Raw genomic sequence first — 23,897 nt, forward strand, 5'->3', positions numbered from 1 at the left:
CAATTAGCAGATATAGATAGCAATAGAAATCTGATGACAGGGGTAATATCTGTTTCTGCCCCTGGATCTCAGAAATCTCCATTTGAAGTAAATTTTCAGAATGAAAATTGATTATTTAAACATAAATGAATATTAAAAAAAGAAAGAATGGACTTTTGTTGGTTCTGTCTCAGTGGTTTTAATTAATTTTCAGAGGTCTGCAGCAATAACTGTTACCTATGATGCTCTTCTAGATAAAATGTGATGGGCACAGATAGAATTAAATGTTAATTGGCATAATTACCTAGTTAATATTTTAAGATTTATTAACTGCATTTGCCTTATTGTGCTTTGCAGCTCAATATGAAGCTTTAACAAAAAAACTTTCTCTTCATCTCCCACAGAGTTATTTTTTCACTTTAGGTTTGCTAGTTATTAGTCAGAGATGATAATAATAATTTTTCTTAAAGTGCAGGCTGCAGCTGAGAATTTCCAAAGTGCAGTGAGTCACATCTGGAGTAGTCATTTATCCCCAAACCTCAGAGTCAGATGTTGTGCCAGGAAAGGGTCCAGGATTCCCCATCCTTGATACCAAGCATTAGTGTCATGACCTCCTTACCACTTGGGATGGATGTCCTTGGCCAGTCAGCCTAAGCTGTGACAGTCCTCACAAGTGGACCCCTGAGAAGGTCTCTAATCTTCATGTCCCTCAAACCAGTAGCTTTCCTGTTCACCCTGCATCAGCACCCCTAGAAACATGAGGTCCCAAACCTATGTGTCTCATGGCCAAACAATGACAATGATTCATTAGTTGCACAGGACAATCTGTACAGGTTACTCTGCAGAAAGGAACCAGTGTAAGGACCTGGAGGAGATCGAGCTTCTAGTCCTGCCTGTGTTCTGCCCAAAACACTCAAACCATGGAACCTCAGTGTGGCTCAGTGCTAGGTCTCTCAAACTTCAGTCATTTTAATTTTATTTGTATTAATGTTTTCTTTGCACATTTCTTTAATTATTTTAATAAATAAAAAACAAGAGAAAAACTTATATTACTATTGTGAAATGAAAACCTTATCATTTGATGCAACTGAAAGGAAAGCATAATAATAGAACATATTTTGGAGTTTTCAGTACAGTACAGTGCCTGCTGAAGTTCAGCTCCTGGAAATAAAAAGGAATAAATATGGAAAACAGGAACTGGCATATTACTTATAATCACAGGAAGGTTCTTCACTACTGCTTTATATAATAATTACGAGGGAGAAAAAAATAAAACAGTTTCTGACCTGTAGTGTAAGCTTATGGTTTACAGGAATGTACAAAGATAGATCCAGCCTTAAGACTAGGACCTTGACCAAGCCGCCAGCTGACTAGTTGATCTCATCTGTGTGTGAAATAACAACAGAAAGGGTGAAAAGACAACTGATTGCAAATCTTGAAATGAAAAATATACTCGTTAAAATAAATTTTGAAACATAATAAAATAATAATCTTGGTTTGAGATAGAAAGAATATTATTTAATGGGAATATAACAATGAGGAATTCACCAGAACACAGCAAAGGCAAAAATATGAAGAGGAAGTAGAAAAGGAGGGAAGAAAGAACAAAAGCAAAAAGGAATCTCATTTATGAGGCGTGATGGATAAGTTGAGATTCAACTAACTTTTGTGAGTTCCAGAAGAAAAGAGTAGAGAGAATGATGGAGAAGCATTATATAAAGATATATTTTCAAAGTTTAGCAAAACAACCTTAACCAGAAGTGCACTGCAGAGCACCCCCAGCATCCAGATCTTGGTTTTCAATACCATTCCCCATCGGGAAGAACCAGGGCTCCTTCGAGAAATAGCTGATTCTATGGGGCTGGGGTTGTGGCTCAGTGGTAGAGCACTCACCTCACACATGCAAGACCCTGGGTTTGATCCTCAGCACCACATAAAAATAAATAAATTAATTAAAGTTTTTGTGTCCAACTATAACTAAAAAATAAATATTTAAAAAAAGAACTAGCTGTTTCTAGGATTGGGGCCGGAAGTACACAGATGAGCCTGGAGTATTTTGTAGTCCCAGAAAGTAAGAAAATATATATTTTTTAAAACGTAATGATGGAGGTATGTCAAAAGGATGTAGAAGCCAACTAAAAAAGCTCCTGAGGGCCAAAGCTAGAACATATGAACAAGAAAATAAAATAGTATTAGATTATAAGTTGAAGTATAAAATATCTATAATTCATATAAATAAATGATTGACTAGATACAGAAGCAGGGGAGAATAGACATATCTTCTGTGCAGAAATTTCAGATAATTAATGTAGGCACATTGCCCTTGTGTGGCACTAACTGTGGACAGCACGTAGTGACTTTCTTCTAAAGAGCTCCATATGGATAGAGAAGGAAAAAACTAGGAGTAATTCATAGTACAGAACCCTGGCAAACATTACCTCAAGTCATTTGATCATGGTTAATGTCAGCAGTGATAGTATATACCCCTGATGTAATGAGAATGGAACTTCACCTGGGTGATTGTCCTCCACGAAACACATTACCTTGCTCTAGTCATGAGAAAAACATCAGAAAATCCTTACTGAGGTATAGTCTACAAAACACCTGACCAGTAGTCTTCAAAACTGTTGAGGTCATCTCAAATCAAAGAGATTGATTTCTGTCACAATCAAAAGAAACCTAAGGAGACCTGATGACTAACTGGCATATGGTGTCCCAGAAGGGATCTCAGAAGAGAATGAATGACAGTAGAGGAAAAATTGAAAAAATCTGGCTAAAGTTTGGACTTCAGTTAATAATTATGTATTCGTATCAGTTCATTATCTGGGACAAATGTACCCTACTAATATAAGATGTTAAAAATAGAGACACCGGGATATGAGATAAATAGAATTCTCTCTGAACTATTTTGCAATAATTTTGTGAATCTAGACGTGTTCTAAAATTAAAAGTTTATTTTTCAAAAAGTGCCCGTAAAGTGACCGAGTAGGTTAAGTAAACTCACTGTAACAAAACTAGAGAACATCAAGGATAACAAGAATATCCTAAAAGCTGTGGGAGTGAAAAAAAATGCAGAAACAAATTATCTCAAACTGTGAGTTATAGTTGACCTTATGTCAATCAGCAATAATAGAAACCAGACAACTGTGGAGATAAATCTGAAAAATGCTGATGGAAAATCAAATAACTTACAATTTTACACATAAATAAATTATTACTACAGAAGACAAAATTAGCCATTCTCAATGAACTATTTACCATCCAAATGTCTTAATTAAAAGATGTATGTCAAGGAAAATAATTTACAGAATCACCAAGACTTATTGTAAAGCTGCATTATGTTTTTAACAATGATATTGGTGCAAGGATAGGCAAATAGACTAATGGATCAGATTAGGACTTCCGTATAGTCATGTAGTATAGTCACCTGAATTACAACAGAGGTTCCATTGCAATATTATGGGAAAATAACAATAGTCAGTCAGTGGTGCTGTAGCAATTAGCTAGCTACACTTCAAAATAGAATCTTTTTTGTGTGTGTGTGTGTGTGTGTGTGTGTGTGTGTGTGGTGCTGGGGATTGAACCCAGGGCCTTTGTGCATGCAAGGCAAGCACTCTACCAACTAAGCTGTATCCCCAGCCCCAGAAGCTTAATCATACCTTGCACCATATACAAAAATCAATTCAAATTTGATCTTGAAAGGCAAAACAAAGGTAATGTGAGCAAATGTTTTTATGATCTCAAGGTGGGTGCAGAATCTATACAGCACCTAAAACCACATAGCACACTAGAAAACATTGATGATTTAGACTCCATTGAAAAGTACAAAAGATACTTTTAAATAATAGGTTTGTGAAAATATATATTTAGAGAATGAAAAATGAGGCCACAAAAGGGAAGAAGACATTTGTCATACATATATCCAACAAAAGACTTCTATCTAAAAATACATATTTTTAAAATACCTACAAATCAATATTTAGAGAGCAGGAAATATGATTCAAAATGGGCAAATACTTGATCAGATACTTCACAAAATAATTGTGTTTCTAGCCAATAAAAATTTAAAAAAATAGTATCAGTAATCATTAGATAGTAATTAAAATCACAATAAGATACCACTATACAGCCACCAGAAAAACTACCATTTTTCAGAAAAAATTTAATGAAACAGGAAATGTTCATGAAAATATCTAAAAATTCCCATTTTTAGAGACTGAAGATACCAGCTATTAGTGAAAATATTATTTACTCTAGGTTTGAGGTTAAAGTTGTAAAACCACTTTGGAATACTACTTGGTGATTATTTTCTAAAGTAGAAGATGTGACTACCTCTCTCTCTCCTTTCTTGTGGTGCTGGGGATTGAACAGGGCCTTGTGCATGCAAGGCAAGCACTCTACCCCCCCCCCCCACGTGTGTGTGTGTATGTGTGTGTGTGTGTGTGTATAACATATATTTTTGAATACATATATATATATAAATACAAGAAGATCTGGACTAGGATGAACACAACAGAATTTTTCTCTAGCCACAAAACTAGAAGCAATCGAAATCCCATCAAAAGAAGACTAAATAAATAAATTATAGTGCAAGCAATTAATAAATAGCAATAAAAAGACAATTGCAACAAAGCAAATAAATCTCACAGTCATAATGACCAGTGAAAGAAGACAGACACATACGAGTGTATGCATAGTTCCAATTATATAAGTTTCAAAAACAGCCTTAACTCATTTATGGTGAATCCTGATTCGACCACATAGTAAATGACCCTCCATGCCTGTTTCCTTATTTACAAAACATGGACAATAATGTTGCCCATTTGTTAGGATTGTATGTAGAGTAAAAAATTAAGTGGGATGATTTGTGCAACAGAGGTAACAGCACAGTGTGTGGCCCACATGATTATCTAGATGTGAGCTCGTATTACTATTGCTGTTATTATTACTGTCATGGTTAACCCTGAGGGAAAGGAAAGAACTGACCTCGAATTTTCACTTGTCATACTCTGTTTAACTCTCAGTTCTAATAGCACTGTCTCTAGGAGGGGATTATAGTTGCCATTGATTCTTAGGTTGTAACTAGAAGTTCATCAGGTAAAGGAGAAAAGAAGTACAATTTAGAACTTCGGAATGCAATGTATCAGATTGATAGCAACAGACATTTCAGCATGACCAAGAAACTACAAGTTGTTTGGTGTGACTGGTGGGCTGAGTGAATGCCAGAGAGCCTGGAAGGGGAGTTGAGAGAAGACTCACTCCATCTTAAAGGATTTGAATTTTAACCTTAGACCAATGGACTTCAGTCTCTCTCCCCCACTGCCCCTTCTTCTTCTTCTTCTTCTTCTTTTTTTTTTTTTTTTTTTTTTGTGTGTGTGTGTGTGTGTGTGCGGTACTGGGGATTGAACCAGGGCCTTATGCATGCAAGGCAAGCACTCTACCAACTGAGCTATATCCCCAGGCCCCCTTTAATCTCTTTTTAACTAAGCACTCTTTTTTAAAAAAATTTTTAATGTTTTTTTTTTTTTTTTTTTTTTTTTAATATTTATTTTTTAGTTCTCGGCGGACACAACATCTTTGTTGGTATGTGGTGCTGAGGATCGAACCCGGGCCGCATGCATGCCAGGAGAGCGCGCTACCGCTTGAGCCACAACCCCAGCCCAAAAATTTTTAATGTTGATGGACCTTTATTTTATTCATTTATTTATATGTGGTGCTGAGAATTGAACCCAGTGCCTCACACATGTGAGGCAAGTACTCTACCACTGAGCCACAACCCCAGCCCCAACTAAGCACTCTTAACACTTACATATTCATAAGTTTCTGTCATTAATACAGTATATTATTTATTTACAAAGACATCCCAGGCATAAAATAGACTTCAGAAAGCATTCTTATTAATGACATTCAGGTGAATCCATTTGTCAAATAGTCTTTGCATGGAAACACAAGGTAATTATTACATAAGATAAAAGGTTATAAACAATAATGGATTATATTTAGGAATCAATATTTGGGTACTCTTTTCAAATTTTAAGCAACAAGTATCCAAAAGTGGTTTTAAGATGTTAAATTAATTTGAATACATTTATCTATCAAATAGTCATGATTAACACAAGTTGAAATACTTAATGATGCCCAGGCGTTTCCAACATCAAACCATCTATGTGACTTAGAGGTTCCTATCAAAGTTATAATAAATATTTATCCTAAAGACATCTGTTTCCCCCACAAATTGAATAAAATCTTCAGTTGCCTAAAGAAGTCAGTAAAACATTAGCAATAATAATATAATGATGTTAAATATAACAAATAATATATAATTATAATTAAAATAATAATATATAATAATATAAATGTTTATTCAGCAATTGTGCCAAGCATCATTATAAGTAGCCTGCATATATTAATTCATTCAGTTTCCCTAACTTTCCTGTGAATTGCTATCTTTGCCCTTAACTCACCAACAGGATTCTCAGGCACAGAATGTAAAGTTTCCAAGGAAGTACTACTATTAGAGGAGCATCAGTATATGAACCCTGGCAATGTAGTACTAAAACCTGAGCTCCTAACTACTCTTATTACAAGGATGCTTATCCAACAATGTTTTAAAATAGAGAAATTTTAGAAACAATTTAAAACCCATAAATAAAGATACATCTCCATTTTGGATTAGTACATACCCACTAATAGCAAGTTTTTCAGAAAAATTTAATAATACAGGAAATGTTCATGAAAATATCAAACAAAAAGCTAAATATGATGTGACATTTATTGAGTGATTACTATGTTTCAGGCTTGATTGTAAGTGGCTTATAATGAGTTATCTCAATTAATAAGCATACTAACTTTGAAATGGTACTATTTTCAAACCTGTTGTAGAGTTAAGAAAAAAACTTTCTGAAGTTAATTTTTTCAATATTGCAGAGCCTCTTATTCAAATGCAAGTAGTCCAGAAACATGCTCTTAAACATGCAGCTTCCCTTTTACTTGCATATAAAATTGAATGTAAATTATGAGCATCTGTTAATTCATTTATTCTAACAATATTTAGTGAGCATTTAATATGCTCCAGATATATAATCTGGATACAGAAGTGAACAAGCTGATTAAGTTCTTGTAGTCTACTCTGCTGGGAAACAAAGGCATCAAACTACTCATTACAATAAAGTTTAATGATCATGAAGACAAGGGAAGTTCTTCAGTGCCTAGGAATTCAGTATTCTAATTAATTTCTGATATGACAAATGCCTTCTAAATCCTGTTATGTTTGACTTCACAAGATAGTTTCAATGACCAGTGAACATTCAGCACATCCACCTTGTGAGAGACGCAATCTCCAGTTGTTTCTTATCCGGTGACTGTCATAACTTGCTACCTATGCCACAGATTGGATCGGAACCTTCCAAGGTAGCTATCTTATGCAATGATTGTCATGCTTCTGGTATTCTGAGTGACAGCAAGCAAGAAAGAAGAGGCTAAGGACTCAACAAGGGATGCTTCAGAAAACATAATAATAATAAAGGAAATGCACCAAATTGCTACTTCCAGATAACTGGAAGGAGTTGGGGGATATTGTTTTCTTTCTATTCCTTTGTATTTTCCGTTTTTCTACAGTGAATCATGTTTTGTATATACGTACAGAAAATTGTAGGAAAAAAAAATAAAATAACCACCTACAGAGATTTAGGATATTTCTGACTGCTGGAACCAAAATGTTGTGTCCATTTGTTTGTTTGTTAATTATGGTAAAATACACATAACATAAATTTCACCATTGCAATAGTTTTTAAATGTACAAGTCAGTGATATTAAGTACATTCACATTGTTGCACAATCATTACCACCAGCCATCTCCAGAACTCTTTCAATCTTGCAAAACTGAAACTGTATAAGCATTAAACAATAGCTCCCCATCCCCACCCCCAACCCCTGGCAATCTCTGTTCTACTTTACACCTCTATGAATGTGAGTAATCTAGGTACTTCATGTTAGTAGAATGATACAGTTCTTTTGTGACTTGCTTATTACACTGAGCACAATGTCTTCAAGTTCCATCCATTGTCTTAGTTTACTTGGGCTGTTCTAACAGAATGCTGTAAACTAGATGGCCTAGAAACAAGAATTTATTTCCCACTGGTGACTGGAAGTTAGATATCAGGGTGTCAGCAGATTTGGTGTCTGGTGAGGGGCCTTTTCCCCTCATAAATGGTTTATGAATGGCCATCTTTGAGCTCTGTCTTCATATGTAGGAAAAGGAGCAAGAGAGCTCTGTAGGTAGGGTCACTTTCATAAGGCACTAATCTCATCCATCAGAGCTCCATACTTATGACCTCAGCACCAGCCAGAGACCCCATTTCCTAATATCACCACACTGCGAGTTAGGATTTCAACATAGGAATTGAGGGAGAGGACACATTCAGATATTGTGTTATAGCATGGGTCAGAATTTTCTTCCTTCTAGGGGAGGGGTGGAGCTATGCGGATGGGAAGGACCATAGAATAAGACAGACATTATTACCTATGTACATGTGTCTCTCACCATGCACAGCCAGAGGAATGAGAAGTTATGCTCCATTTGTGTACAATGTGTCAAAATGCATTCTACTGTCATGAATAATTGACTAGAATAAATTAAATTTAAAAAAAAAATTCCAAAAAGAATTTTCTTCCTTCTTAAGACTTAATAATATTCTCTTATATATATATGTGTGTGTGTGTGTGTGTGTGTATATCTATATATATATCTATATATATATCTATATATATAGATATATATATATACGCATACATACATACATTCTGTATCTATTCATCTGTTGATGGACACATGAATTGCTCCTGCCTTTCAACCATTGCAAATAATCTTCCTATGAACATACATGTACAATTTTCTCTTTGGGTCTCCACTTTCAGTTCTTTTGAGTATATTCCCAGAAGTGTGATTCTTGGCTCATATTGTAATTCTATGTTTAAAATTTTAAGAAATTTCCATACTCTTTTCCATAGCAGCCATACCATTTTGCATTCCTACCCAAAGTGGTACAATTGTTTTAATTTCTCTACAGCTCACCAGCATTATTTTTTAATTTTTCTGATAATGCTCATCCGAATGAGAATGAACAGTATCTCCTGGTGTCTTTGATTTGCACTTTCCAAATGATTAGTGATCTTGAGCACATGTTCATGTACTTAACCGGCAATTTGTTTCTCTGCCTTGGAGAAATGTCTATTCAAGTCTTTTGCCCATTTGTTTATTTTACTGCTGTTGAGTTGTAGGAGTTCTTTATATATTCTGGATATTAATCCCTTATCAGAAGTATTACTTCCAAGTATTTTCCCCTATTCAACAACTTGTAGATTATTTTATTGATTATGTGACATCCCATTTTAAATTAGATATTTCCATGAAGTGTTATTTTTTTCCAGACCCAATGTTTATGCTGAGAAAGCCCTAATACACATAACCAGCTTTCAGAGGTCTAAATCTAATGCTTGTGGCTTTTGGTATGAGAGACTACAGTAGCCGGAGAATGTTATTGACTAAATTGTATTGTCATATTGTGTGCATGTATGAATATGTAGCAATTAATCCCACTATTATGTATTATTTAATACACCAATTAAAATATGGAGAAAAGAAGGGGCTGGGGCTGGGGCTCAGTGGTAGAGCACTTGCCTTGCATGTGTTAGGCACTGGGTTCGAGCCTCAGCATAAAAATAAATAAACAAATAAAGGTATTGTGTCCATTTACAACTAATATCTCCCTCCCTCCCTCCCTCTCTCTCTCTCTCTCTCTCTCTCTCTCTCTCTCTCTCTCTCTCTCTCTCTCTTTCTCTCCACAACAGCAGGTGTGGAAGATCTGGAAGATCTCAGACCAGTCCTTGGCACGTCTTTTCCTGGACCCCATGTCTGAACAACTTGCCAAGCCCTCCAACATTTCCTTCTCCAGAGAGGTTACACCCAGCATTCCTTTCCATTGTTCTGCTGCCACCCTCATCCACACTTCTATGACTCTACTTGTAACAGATTGCCAAAGTGCTTGCTGCAGTTCAGACTGCCATTGGGAAAATCACCAGCTGCAAACCAAATATTCCAGGTTCAAAGAAATTTGAGAGATGCTGGGTTGATAAAAATTAAACACATTTTTATTTCAGGACTTCTCAGAGCCTATACTATGCTGGAGAGGGATGTAAATCTCCACGAATCTAATATAAGGGTTTTCTAGTGTCATTTAGCTGCTGAATACACTTGAGGAGGTTGGTGGGGGGAAGCACTTTTAACTCTAAATAGGATCTACAAGAATCTAACATAGAGCAATAAATGATCTCTCTGCCTCCAGTCTTATTGTCTCACAAGGTGCCTACTAGAGATGCCTCCTATTAACTGACAAAGGAATCAAAGGCTACTTGAGTTCTGGGTCTAACTTACCCTTCTAAACTTTTTATTATTTCTCTATAAACCCCTACACAGACCAAATGAATTACCCAGAAAAGATACAGCCTTTCTGCAAAATTTCCCTTTTGCCATCCCTGGTCAGACCCTGCCATCCACTGGATCCACCTCCTGAATGCCCCTCTCTCCAAGCAGAGTCAACTTCTCTCTCTTCCAGACTCCCAAGCACCCTGTATTGTGCCATGGCATCATTACCCAGGCCATGCATTATTTCTTATAATGGATTTTTTCTTTTTAAGAAAAGGGTGACTATGCTTTCTCCATCTTTGAGTTCTTTGTCTTTCCCTATATTTGCTTGAGGTTTATTTCCTGTTTTCTATAAAACATTTAAAAATCATACAAGTAATAAATGAATACTTGCTCAAAAATATCCAAACCACAAAAGTATATAAAAAGAAAAAAAATAATTTTCTATTCTTACTCTCCTCTTTCTACTCTTATAGCAGGAACTTTCATTAATAGTTGGTTGTGCATCTTTAAACCCTTATTTACATTTATGAATTATGTATATTATGTGTGTTGGTATGCCTATACAACACATGCATACATATATGTATAAAAATATAAATACATTTTTAGTTTAACTTTGTTAGAACACAAATGAGATTCCGATACACCTAATTTGTTATGAATTTTGTTTCCCTTTTTATAATTGAAGATCATTCTGTGTCATTACATTTAGACCTAATTCATTATTTTAATAGTTTCATGATATTCCATGTATGGAGGCATATACCATATGTAACTAATCCCCTTGGAAGCTTACTTTGCTTATTATTTTTCATAATTAAAATTAGAGCTGCAATTAACATCCTTGTACATATACCTCTCTGCTCATTACATGGGTGATCTGATGATCTGATATTTAAAATGAGGGCAAAATGCTGAGCAAGTGCTTATAACATATAAAATTTCGATGCTGACAAACTGTTCACTAGAAAGCAGGTACTAATAATAAGTGAGTGTTGAATGAATAAGTTTCAAATTATTTATCCTCAAAATTATTTATTCTCTAAAGAGTTTGCTGTTTAGCAACAATAATAACAAGTTTTATAAATTCTTATCAGTTGAATACAGGTTGGGTAATAGTTTGTGTGAAAGCAATCTAAGGGTCTTAGGTGACTACAAGTTTAACATGAGGCAAGATCAAGCAGCATCTTAGCAGCAAACAGAACTCTTTGGTTACATGGAGGGATAATTTCCAGATCATAAGAACCAATAATCAATTCAGTTCAACACACATATAGTCCACAAACTCATACAAATCACATTACACATTTTTCTGAGAGCAATGGTCATAAGGAGGTTACTTAACAATCTGGGGGTTACTCAGAATAATAAAAATTCTAATGCCTTGTCACATGAGGCAGAGTAGAAAATGAGAGTAGAGAAGAGAATACATAGGGAGCCCATGATAGCCACCTGTAAGCAACTTGAAAGGCTGACATCGGGAAAAGGAAGCAGACATGCTCTTTGAACCAGCACTAATGAGTGGACTTGTCAAGCAGAGAGATTTCAACCCAGGGTGAGCGGACCACTTTCTAAACCACTTAGGTCATTCAACAATGAAATGAGCTGTCTCATGAGGTAATGAGGTTCCCAGTCCTAAAGAGGTTGCAGAAGAGGTGTATGGGTTTTTAAGGCTCTTACAAAGCCTACTGTGAAGGTTAAGACTTCTCTAAGTGTCCCCTAAGCATGGACAGAAACCAGCTTCCTAAGAGCAAAGGAATGCCTTCCACCTCTGAGCAATTATTCCAGTACCTCAGTCTGTAAACATTTCTCTCCTCCTAACATCCTGATTTCCCGGTGGGAAAGACAGCCAGGATGACAGAATCCAAAGACAAAGGAAGCTCTGAGAAACTGAAGGGAACTTTACAAAGAAGAAGAAAAAAAAAAACCAAAATAAGCTCTGTCTTTGCCTCCTTCTATCATTTCTCCACCTCTTCCCAGCCTTTATGACCACCCACACACCTCCCTACCACACTTTCTGAGAACTTTCCTACCCAAAAGGAAAGTGTCTGGTAATTGACCCTAAGCTACTGGTGAGAAATAGAATCATTCTCAGAGCTAATGCCAATCAATTGGTGATGCCTGCCTAAAGCCCTGAAATGAGGGGGGTTGTGATGATGAAAGAGCATGGCAATTGATTAGCACTGCCTGTCCTGAGCTCAGTGGTAGGGCATAGTGGAGCACATGCCACAGATCTGATGAGCTTCCGCCAAGGTGCACTAAGATATTATTCTTGCAAAAATCCCCAGAAAGGAATGGAAAAGAAAATATTTTTACAAAAGCTCTATGGGGAGAGAGTAATGCTTGACCCAAAAAAGAGTCTTAATAGTGGAGATGTAAAGCATTATGGCATTTTAGAAGAGGATGCTGAGGGCAAAGAACACTATCACAGAGGTGACCTCCCTTCCCATTCCCTGTCCAGCAATTTTGGGGTCAGAAGAGAAGGTGGGATGTCAACATCCACTGCACCAATTATTTCTCAGTAGGGTCCATTGATAGGAGCAAATGGAATTTTGCCTAGAGATGACCATACTCATCTCTCCCTATCAACCTCTATGCCAAGACTTGAACTAGGAGCTGACTGGAGAAATGATTCTCCAAACTCTATACACTTTCCTCCTGTCCTTGGATTCATGACTGCTTGTCCCTGATCCTGTGAGGGTTCCTGAGCCTCTTTCAAGTGTCACTGTGGCTCCTGCGCCAGACTCGGGCCCTCCGTCCCTTCACCAGGTAACTCTGCCCACTCCCTGAGGCTCGCACCTACCTCTCAGAGGCCGGTTCCAAGTACTATGGTGATGTCAGCGGCTTCTGGCTCCCAGCCTGCAGCCCACGCTTTCCTCCACAACAAAAATGCCTCAGTTCTTCTGCCCCCGTGGCTTTCAAGTTGTGTGTCCCTGGCCTGCCACAAAAGCCTCTGTTCTCCTTTCCATGTCTCTTTAGCCCAGACTCAAGACTGCCCCAGGGCAAAGGGTTGGGGTGGGTTAGGGTGGGTGGGGAGACACTCGGGGCCTCTCACATACCCTTTCACTATTCGTGGAGGAAACTGAGACCCAGAGAGGAAGAGAGACTTGTTCAAGGAGACAGAGCTGATGGTGGAGGTGAGGCTGGGCCACACCCGTGTCCAGTCTTACCCCCATGAGTTTCTAAGTGGCTGCTCAGCCTGGCTCTGCTTAATTTGATTATGACTTTATGTCCTTTAAAAAACAAAGGTACCTCACCTTTTCCTTCCCCTTGTTTTCTCCTTCTTGTCCTTCTGTCTGGCTTTCCCCCCATTTTTTCTCTGCCCCTCCCCCGCCATCTCCATATCTCTTTTTCTGTCCAACCTCTACTTTCTCCTTTCCCTATGCCTCTCTCTCTCTCTCTCTCTCTCTCTCTCTCTCTCTCTCTCTCTCTCTCTCTGACAAAGGATGAAGAAGAGCTGCTTTCTCTCACAAACTTGGAGCTCTCCATAGGCTGCAGAGGAGGGCTACAGGAGCAGCAGAAGAGACTGGATTGATTCCCTTGGAATTAACTAACTGGTTCATGTTCCATTCTCTGACCTCCACCACCTAGGAAGGCTATTTATTTTCTTTCACAGATGTTTTGTTTTCCTTTATTTTCCCCCAGACTAGATATAAAAACAGTCATATTAAATAAAGTTGAGGTGCTTTGCTGCTAATCAAAGTGTTCCCCCCATTGAGCATTTTGGGGAGGACAGAGAGGGGGAACAGAGAGGAAGGGCGGAAGCCACCTGGAAAGGGAGCACTCTCCAAAATGCCGACGTTATCTGATGAAACAGGTCAGTGTGTTCTGCTTCAAACGCTGTTCACAGTGAGACAGGAGTAGGAGTGCAGGTTTTGCAACCAGATACCTGTATAATGTGTAATAAATAAGGAACACAGATGAGATGGCCTTTTATTACTTTTCTAATCTATACTGTCAGGTTTCACTTATGAAATGGGGGAGAGACAAGGCAGAGATGAGTTTCTTTAGGGGTCCTTAGCATGTGGACTCCGGTGGGCTCACAATTTAGACTATGCTGGACCCCTGGGGTGTGGACAGATAATCTGCCCCAAACCCACAAGTATTGATATCGTAGAAAGAATATCACATGAGGAATGAGGAAATGGGATTTCTCCTCCCAGCACAGCCTCACACATTCTGTGTATTCCTGAATAAGCCATTTATTCTCCAGTGATCACATTTTCTCATATCTGGATGAAGGATTCAAACTAGATGAGTGGTTCTCAAATAATATCCCATGCCCTCCAAGGGCTAACTACCAACAGGGTTTAGGGCATCTTTACACAGAAAAATAATGCCTGTTACTTTTAATTATTTAACATGTTGAAGTTCCAGATAAAATTTAGTTCGCACAACCCCTGGGTTGGGGTTGTGGCTCAGCAGTAGAGCTCTCGTCTAGCTCGTGTAAGGCCTGGGTTTTATCCTTGGCACCACATAAAAATAAATAAATAAAATAAAGATATTGTGTCCAACTACAACTAAAAAAATAAATATTAAAAAAAAGAATCCACTTAAGTATGATAACCATTAAAATACATGATTGTTATCCTTATACTGGGACTATAGGGAAGGGCCCCAAATCTGGTATATAATATTGTCCTTTGAAAATAAAAAGGCAAATAGCCTAAAATGTTCTTATAATCATCTCAAACACAGCATTTACTCTGACCAGACCAAACATAACCACAGAAAAGATTGGTTGGTCAGATGAAAGATTCATCTCATATGGAAGCACTAAAAAAAGATGCTGGATGCTGGTGGTTACCAACCAAACATGGCCCAGGGTGCCTGAGAGTCCAGTCCTAATGAGAGTGTATGTGTGTGTGTGTGTGTGTGTGTGTGTGTGCACGTGCTTTCTTAGGGATGTCCCAAACAGCACAATATCCCTTTTACCTATTTCTGTGCCCATGGCAGACATCACTAATCAACTATTGCTTCCCCACCACACCTCAATGTGATCTCAAAACTCTCAACACTCCAGACAGACCTTAACAATCAATAAGCGATCTCATGAATGAAACCTGTCTTCATCCATACATTTAAATATTTGAATCATACAAGTAACTCCTTTTGTTTAGATCTATGACTCACCAAGAAACCTTCTGATTATAACATACTTTCCCATGGATGTTACAGAAACCAGTTGGATGTTGCAGAAGATAAGAGGATAGAGTCCTTTCAATAGTTACAGTTTTCAAACTACAATGGTCTCATGAATTCAGCAATTGAAAATCCGGATAACTAAAGGTCTGAAGACCAAACCCTGGACTCTGGCAAGATCACAGCATAATCCTCCTAAGTAGACAGCTATTTGGACTGCCAGCTTTCCCAAGATAATTTGCCATCAATTTTGTAACTTTCAAATTTCTGTAATGACTCATAAAGTAACTCCAAGCAGAAGATTCTATGACTTAAGAGATATTTGCCACTCTCAGAGAAGTTAAGGTAGAAGAATAGCACAGTGTCTATGTCCAGCTAGCCCTATGGGAAAAAGGTGAGAGGATAGAAGTCTAGAACCAAGTCCTCCTCTCTCCTGCAGCATGTGTCAATCAAACCATGCTCAAACTCCAAACCAAACTTCCACATTGGCAATCACAAGGGCATCTAACCATGGAATATTTCTTTCATTGCCTGTTTTCTGTGATTATCTTAAGGTCATAAATAGAAGATTCTTACCAAGTGAGAAAACATGTATCTTTCCATCAGTGTTCCCACTTGGTGGTGTTGAGTCAGGTAGAGCATCACATGAAGACCAAGGTTGATTCAATCCCCCCATGCAAATGAATTTCACAGCCACGGTTTTCTCCTAAGAGGCTTCAATTGAATATTATACAATGCCATTCTTTCTCTTGGAAAACTAATTCAGACCTAAGTCCTGCCTATAGCAAGTTTCATATTTTATATTAAAAGTCAGTTCTAAAGCAAAAAACCTTCCCTTATGAAAATGCCTAAGTACTTTTAAGATATAAGTTTTGTTCCTGAATAATGAAACTATCCTGTTATAGGCAGAATTCATATGTTGAAGTCCTCATCTATAATACCTCAGAATGTGATTGTATTTGTAAATACAGGTTATTAGAAAAAAATGGGACTTCTAGAGGGGACCCTAATCCAGTGTAACAGATATTCTTATAAGAAGAGAAAATTTAGGGCTGGGGATGTGGCTCAAGTGGTAGAGCGCTCGCCTCGCATGCGTGCAGCCCGGGTTCGATCCTCAGCACCACATACAAACAAAGATGTTGTGTCTGCCGAAAACTAATAAATAAATAAATATTAAAAATTCTCTCTCTCTCTCTCTCTCTCTCTCTCTCTCTCTCTCTCTCTCTCTCTCTCTCCCTGTCTCACTCTCTTTAAAAAAAACAAAAAAGAAGAAGAGAAAATTTGGACACATGGAGAGACACCAGGGATATGTGCACATGATGAAAAGACCATGTAAGTACACAGCCAGAAGGTGGCCATGTGTAAGCCAAGGAGAGACACCGAGGAGAAACCATGCCTGCCAACACCTAGATCTTGGACTTCTAACCTGCAGAATTGTGAGAAAATAAATTCCTGTTGCTTAAATCATCCAGTCTGTGGCCTTGTCCCAGCGAACTAATACACCTTCTGCTTCCCTTTTTTTTAAGCTGGGTTATACCAAACTCACAAAAATCATTAGATCTCCACATCCCCAGGTATACCTGTAGAATATGTTTATTTACTATTGCACAGAAATCTCTGACTTGACCTCACTCTTTGAATTTAGAAGCAAGCCCTTGAATTTTCTATTCTCTACAAGTAACAATAAATGTTGGCAAGGATGTGGGGGAAAAAGTTCACTCATACATTGCTGGTGGAACTGCAAATTTGTACAACCATTCTGAAAAGCAGGATGGAGATTCCTCAGAAAACTTGGAATGGAACCACCATTTGACCAGTTATCCCACTTCTTGGTTTATACCCAAAGGACTTAAAATCAGAGTACTACAATGATGCAGCCACATCAATGTTTATAGCAGTTCAATTCACAATAGCTAAGCTATGGAACCAATCTAGATTCCCCTCAACAGAAGAATGGATTAAGAAAAGGGGTAGGAATAGGAAAGACGGTAGAATGAATTGAATATAACTTTCCTATGTTCACATATAAATGTATGACTAGTGTAAATCCCCATCATGTACAACCACAAGACTGGGAGCTTAATTAGAATAAGCTATACCCCATGTATGTACAATATGTCAAAGTATACTGTATTGTTATATATATCTAAAAAGAACACATAAAAATTTTAAAAATTTCTATTCTCACATACCACCATGTTCTATCTCTTCTATAACTACACATCCTCTTGAAGGATGATGGATTGAGAATGCAGCACTTCATAGAAATGATAAAGTTCACCTTTTCATCTTTCCGTGAATGGACAAACTGAACTCAAAACCAAGCAAAGACCATGCTACCTACCAATGTAGAAGTTAATTTGAATTCTTACACCGATTTCTTACTTATCTCAAGGAAAAAAAAGTACACAACTGATATATATCATAAATTATTTTGAGATCCAGAATCTAAATTTTTTTCTTGAAAACTCTAGAAAAGGACAGAAATCACATGTCCCCCCGTCTTTGTATTCTCAACTTTCATACTCTGTCAATAGCATAGAGCTTTGTATACAGAAGGTAGCTTTTAATGCCGATTGTGATTTGTGGATGAAGGAGAACAACTACTGGGTCTGGAAGAAGCGGGGTGTCTCTTACAGTATGGGTGTCATGGCTACTTCGATGAAGCTGCATGGCAGCAAACTCAGAGTGACATTCCCAAAGTAGAATCCAAATGCTTTCTTTGAACGTGCTATCTTATGATTCTTTTTAGAGAAATATCCTTTTACCAGGTTTTGCCTGATCAAATTTACTCATGCAGCCTCTGTTTGTATATAACATTGTCTATTCTCAACATGGAGGTCCAGTAATCCATTTAAAACATTTGCAAAACAGTATCACATCTCTATGCAAAACTCTGCAATGGCTCCCCAAGTTATTCAGAGTAAAGGCAGCCACCCACCTTCCCCTACCAATATCCTTCCTTCTATCTTCTATTTCTTACTCATGGCTCACTCTGTTCCAACCTCACTGGACTCATTATTTCTCAAAAAAGTCTGGCACATTCCCATGTTAGGAATGTTTACACTTGCTATTTTAAGAACACTCTTCTCCTTAATGTCTCCTTGGATAACTCCCTAACCTCCCTTTAGTCTTCCCTAAGACATCATCATCTCAGAGTGCACATCCTGAGCACCCATGGCCACCTCCAGCCCCTCCCCCTATCAATGTCCATTCACCTTGACATACTTCACCTATTTTCCCACAGTACTTGCTGTTTTCTAGCTTATTAGATACTTTACTTACCATGTGCCTTTTTTACTCCGCCTTCTTTCCAGATAGAATGCAAGCCTCATGAAGACAAAGTTCTTTGTTTCCCTCTCTGATGCATCCCAAGCCCCATCATACTTCTCAGTACATAGTTAGTGCTTAGTAACTACTTTTTGAGTGAATGAATTGTGTTTTGTATGAACTACATTTTTGTATTTTTCCAGGATGAGATTAAAATGACTAAAGCTCAAGTCATGGAAAAATATAGTAAAATCTCTTAAGGCCTTATTCTGATCCTGTGTTGAAATCTACATGAGATGGCTAACTTCTAGGTTTGGCATCCCTAAGATGGAAGTTCAAGATTCTATCAGACGACTTTATGGTAAACAGTCCCCTAGTGGACAGACCATGAAAATGCACCTCATGATATCTGTGGTACCCCCAAATCATCACACCAAAGCCACCAACCACTGCAGTCACATGTTAGCCAAATCAGGGCATTTCCAGCTTCAACCAAGTAGGTTGGTTGGTATCATTTTTTACAAATACAGATTGACAGCATTCTCCAAATAATATCCTTTAGGGGATAGTGTGTGAGGTGGCCTTAACCACCAAGAGCAAGAAAACCAGAACTCTTGGAGACTTTTGAGACCCTGGGAGATCTCATGAATGAAAAACTTGTCAACACCTAGGACAGGACACTTTCCAAGTACCAGGCCAACCTTAGACAGACTTTTGGAAGTGATAATATCCTAATTTTCCTGGATGTACACTTCTTGGATAGTCTCATGGCATCTAATTCTCAAGCCAGATTGCTCTTCCAAGGCAAGGCTGAGACTCCTATTCCAAGGAAGAAGCAATTCAGGATGCAGCAATTCTTTTATTCCTTTATCTCTGGGGAAGTGTAGAAATTGCTTCTCTCAGAGCAAAACAACCCATGGGTGTCTGATGAAGTACAGATCTTTGTATTTTACCCCCTTCCCCAGTCTCTGCATCTCCCAAAGTCAGGTTCCTGTAGAGGAGTTAGATATGGGGGAGGAACAGAAAACAAAACATGAAGTAGTGCTTTGCTATAGTTGCTTTCTGCTTATTCACTGTCAAAGATGCTCACACATTTTCTACGAAGTATGTCATTCGCCCTCAGAATACGCATAAGGAGAGATCATTGCATGCACTTGGCAAACAGAAAATTCCTCCCTCCCTCCTTGCCTTCTCAGTCCCTTCCTCCCTTCCTCCTTCTTAAGGTTGCTATTGGTTGCTTGGTTGCTATTCTAGGCAGAGATATGCAAAAACCAGGTCCCTGATCTCCAGAGTTTTCCCCTCTGGCAGATAGGAGTAACCCTAACAGATGCCAGGAAAAAGAAGGGTGCAGAGCACCTGAGAAGCCCAGAGGAGGACACAAAACCTGCACAAGAAGGGAGCCCTGGCAAATGCTTCCCAGAGGCAATGTTAATTGAGCTATGCTTTAAAGTTAGGAGGCAAAGATTGCCAAGTAGAAAAGATTTAAGTAGTTTATGCAGAAAGAGGTTGTTGAAAGGGAGTTTTCTACAGGCTGAGCCCATAGAGCATCAAAACAACTGGTTCATAAGGAGGAAAGTCAGCCAAAATGATTATTGGACCTTGAGCAGACCAAAAAGGAAAAGCTGATTTTTTTCACACATGTCGACAGGTGGAGTCAAGTTGAATGGAAAAGTGATCTGGAAAATGGAGCCAAACTCAGAATGATTCTCTTGGCCCTCCCAACAGTACAATCAGTGGGATGTGCCTCCTCCGGGCTTCCGTTTCCTATATGACTTGTCTCCAGGGAGATGACAGCTGGAGGATAAACTTCAGAAACTTGGGGTCTTTGCACCTGACACTATTTGCAAGCATTCAGGGGGTCCAGATGCTAGGACCTCACTGCTTTCCCTGGGAAAAAAGATTTTGAGAGCCAGGAGGGAGGGGCCTGCATGTAAGCATTGTTTCACCTCCCTGAGAGAGCTCAGGAGGAAGATGCTGTTGTTCAGTCTGGTTCTGAGAGGACCACAGAATCAGAAGCAGAAGTGACCTCAAATGTCATTCTCACCAGGGTTTTCATTTTACTCTGAGCAACCTGAAGTCCCAGAGACTTGAACAAGGTCCCACCAAGTCAGTGACAGAGTTGAGACTATTTAAGTTGAGGTTATTTTTAGTTCTGAGACATAGCTCTATTCAGGGAACTTCCCTCCTCTACCTTCTACCTCCTCCTGGCTTTATTGTGTCTCCATTTTCATGGAGAAGAAGCAGCAAGTGGGCGTGAATGAAGATGAAACACCAGTAAGTAAAGACGGTATTCCAGAGGAATTAAGATATAAGGTAAAAACACTGTCTGGTCAGATTTATTTTTAGAAATATCTCAGTCAGACACCAGACTGGAGATGGGCAGGTCCCCTCTGAGTCCCACATAACCAGTGTTCCCATCCAGAATTGGAAAGATGGGCCGCTGCTTTAAGTGAATTCAGACAAATAAAGCATTTGGCTTATGTTTAGGGACTGTGCTGAATGAAAAATACATATCTCTTCAAATCACACCAGGGTGGGCTGACTCAGCTGTAGCAGCACTAGAAGCTGCAACCCCAGTTCCTCTAACCACACCGGAACCACATCACCCTCCTGCCCCTCTAGATGGTTCCACTTTTGCCCCAGTCAAATTTCACCTTTGCAAGATTTCCTGCAGAACCTCCCCAGAGTCAGCCTTTCCCCTCTCTGCGGCTCATTACTCACAGTTTTAGATTCTGTTTTAGTGTTTTCTTCATCAAAGTATTTAAAAAATATTTCCATATAATCAGAGCACTTGTGATGATATAGGTTTATTTCCTTTTCCGTCAAATATTGATCTTTATTTTTTTTCCAGCTTCATTGTGGTATCATTGACACAAAATTATATAAATTTAAGGTGTGCAACGTGATATTTTCATATATATTGTGAAATGACTACCACAATCAAGCTAATGACCATATCTGTTACCTCACATAATTACCCCGGTGTGTGTGTGTGTGTGTTGAGAGCACTTTGAGCAAATCTACTCTCTTAGGAAATTTCAGGCATATAATACAGTATTATTATTATAGTCACCAGGCTGTACATTAGATCTCCAGTACTTAGTCGGGGTCATTTGTACTTCCAAAACAGCATATGAAACGGGAAATGTAAAAGAAAGATCACTGGTCATGAGTAGAAAACTTGTTTGTAGTAAATGTGTATGGTTGGGGTCCAGGTAAGAAACAAGTGGCATATTCAGTGGACACTATCAGTGGAAAAGGAACTGTGAAACCAAGGCATGGGCAGGGTTATAGGAAGCCAGTAATGTTTGATGAAGCCCCATGGAACCAGCAACAGCTGGAAGTGTTATCATCCCTAGGTCTGAGGAGACAAGGGGATGAGATGATTATTCAGATCAGAGAAGCCAACTGACCAGAGTTGTGGCCCTGGGTTAAATAACACAAACCCTGCCACATCGTAGCCCAGTATGGAGGTTGGTAAGGAAATAAACGCCAATCCTTGTCTTGCTCACTTTGTCCAAACTGCTGTCCTTGCCTCACACTCAAAATGTGAAAGAATTTGATCCATGTAGTCCACAGAGCAGGGGAGAAAAGGAGGGATGGTAAATCTTACTTATTTATTGTACCAGGTATTGAACCCAGGTGTACTTAACCACTGAACTACATCCCCAGCTCTTTTTGTGTTTTATTTTGAGGCAGGGTCTCACTAAGTTGCTTAGGGCCTTGCTAATTTGCTGAGGCTGGCTTTGAACTTGCAATTCTTCTGCCTCAGCCTCCCAAGCTACTGGGATTACAGGTGTGCACCACCTTGCCCAAAAGGATGGTGAATCTTGAGGGGCAAATGAAGATTATCCAGCAAAAAACAATCCAATTCATCACTCAGACAAGTCCTCTTTGCTCTCTGCTCCTCAGGATTTCTACTAGTAAAAGTGAGGGGGTGGATCACTAGACAGTCTCTGTGCTGTCTTCCTAACACTCATGCCATGACTCAAGATAAGGTAAGGCACACTGAGATTTCCAAAGGCAGATATTCTTAATAGACTAGGATGTAGCTGCTGCTATTAAAATATTTCTTGAAATAGGGTGTGTGGAATTAGAAGCTCATGCCTTATAACAATTTAATGCTTAACATATTTCTAAGAAAAATAAGTTAATGACTATTCATCACATCTTAATTTTAAAAACTCTCTTTTATAGCTGTGTTTATACAATATCCTAATATATGTCCTAAAAAATTATTCAGTTTTCTTTTATGGTGAGACCTGTTTGGTCCCTTGGTCTCTAAATGATTTAATCACCTTATCTGACCTCTGTGGGGCTTCTTTTAATCATTTGTAATGTGAAAAAAAGACATGATTTGACTGGAAATGCATTCTATTGTGAGAGTCAAGAAGCAACCCTTTCCAAATCAAAAAGGGTTAACACCTGAAGATGTTGGAACTTTAAGAAAGAGTTAAAGAATCCTTTCCCATTCAACAGTCCTTCATGGTGGCCAGGTTCTGAAAATGGGGACTGGCCATTACTGGCTGTCATGTTTTGCTATAGTTTCAATAAATGTCCCTCAAAGGCTTGTATATTAAAGACTTGATCCCCAACCTGTGTCTATTGTGAGGTGTTAGAAACTTTAGGAGGCAGGGCTTATTGGGAGGAAGTTAGATCATTGGAAAATTAGGTTGAAGAGGATTGTGGGACCCTGGTCTCTTTCTCTCTTTCACTTCTTGGCTCACATGAGGTAAGCAGCTTCCTCTGGTATGTGCTATCACAAGGATGTCCTGCCTCATCACAGGCCCAAAAGCAACAAGGATGACCATGGACTGAAACCTTCAAACTGTGAGCCAAAATAAACCTTTCTCTTTATGAGTTGATTATCTCAGGTATTTGTTACAGTAATGGAAAGCTGACTAACATAGGGTTTATTTCTTTCTTCCAGTCAATCTGTACAGAGCTTGTTCCAGGCATTAGGAAACAGCAGAAAGAAAGACAAGTATTTATTTTTAGAGGAAGAGGAATGCTAATCTGGAATTATATATAGTCAGCTCTCTATATCCAGGGGTTCTTCATCCATTGATTCCACCAACAA

The sequence above is a fragment of the Spermophilus citellus genome (assembly GCF_964194105.1).
Source record: "Spermophilus citellus genome assembly, chromosome: 15".
Taxonomy (NCBI): domain Eukaryota; kingdom Metazoa; phylum Chordata; class Mammalia; order Rodentia; family Sciuridae; genus Spermophilus; species Spermophilus citellus.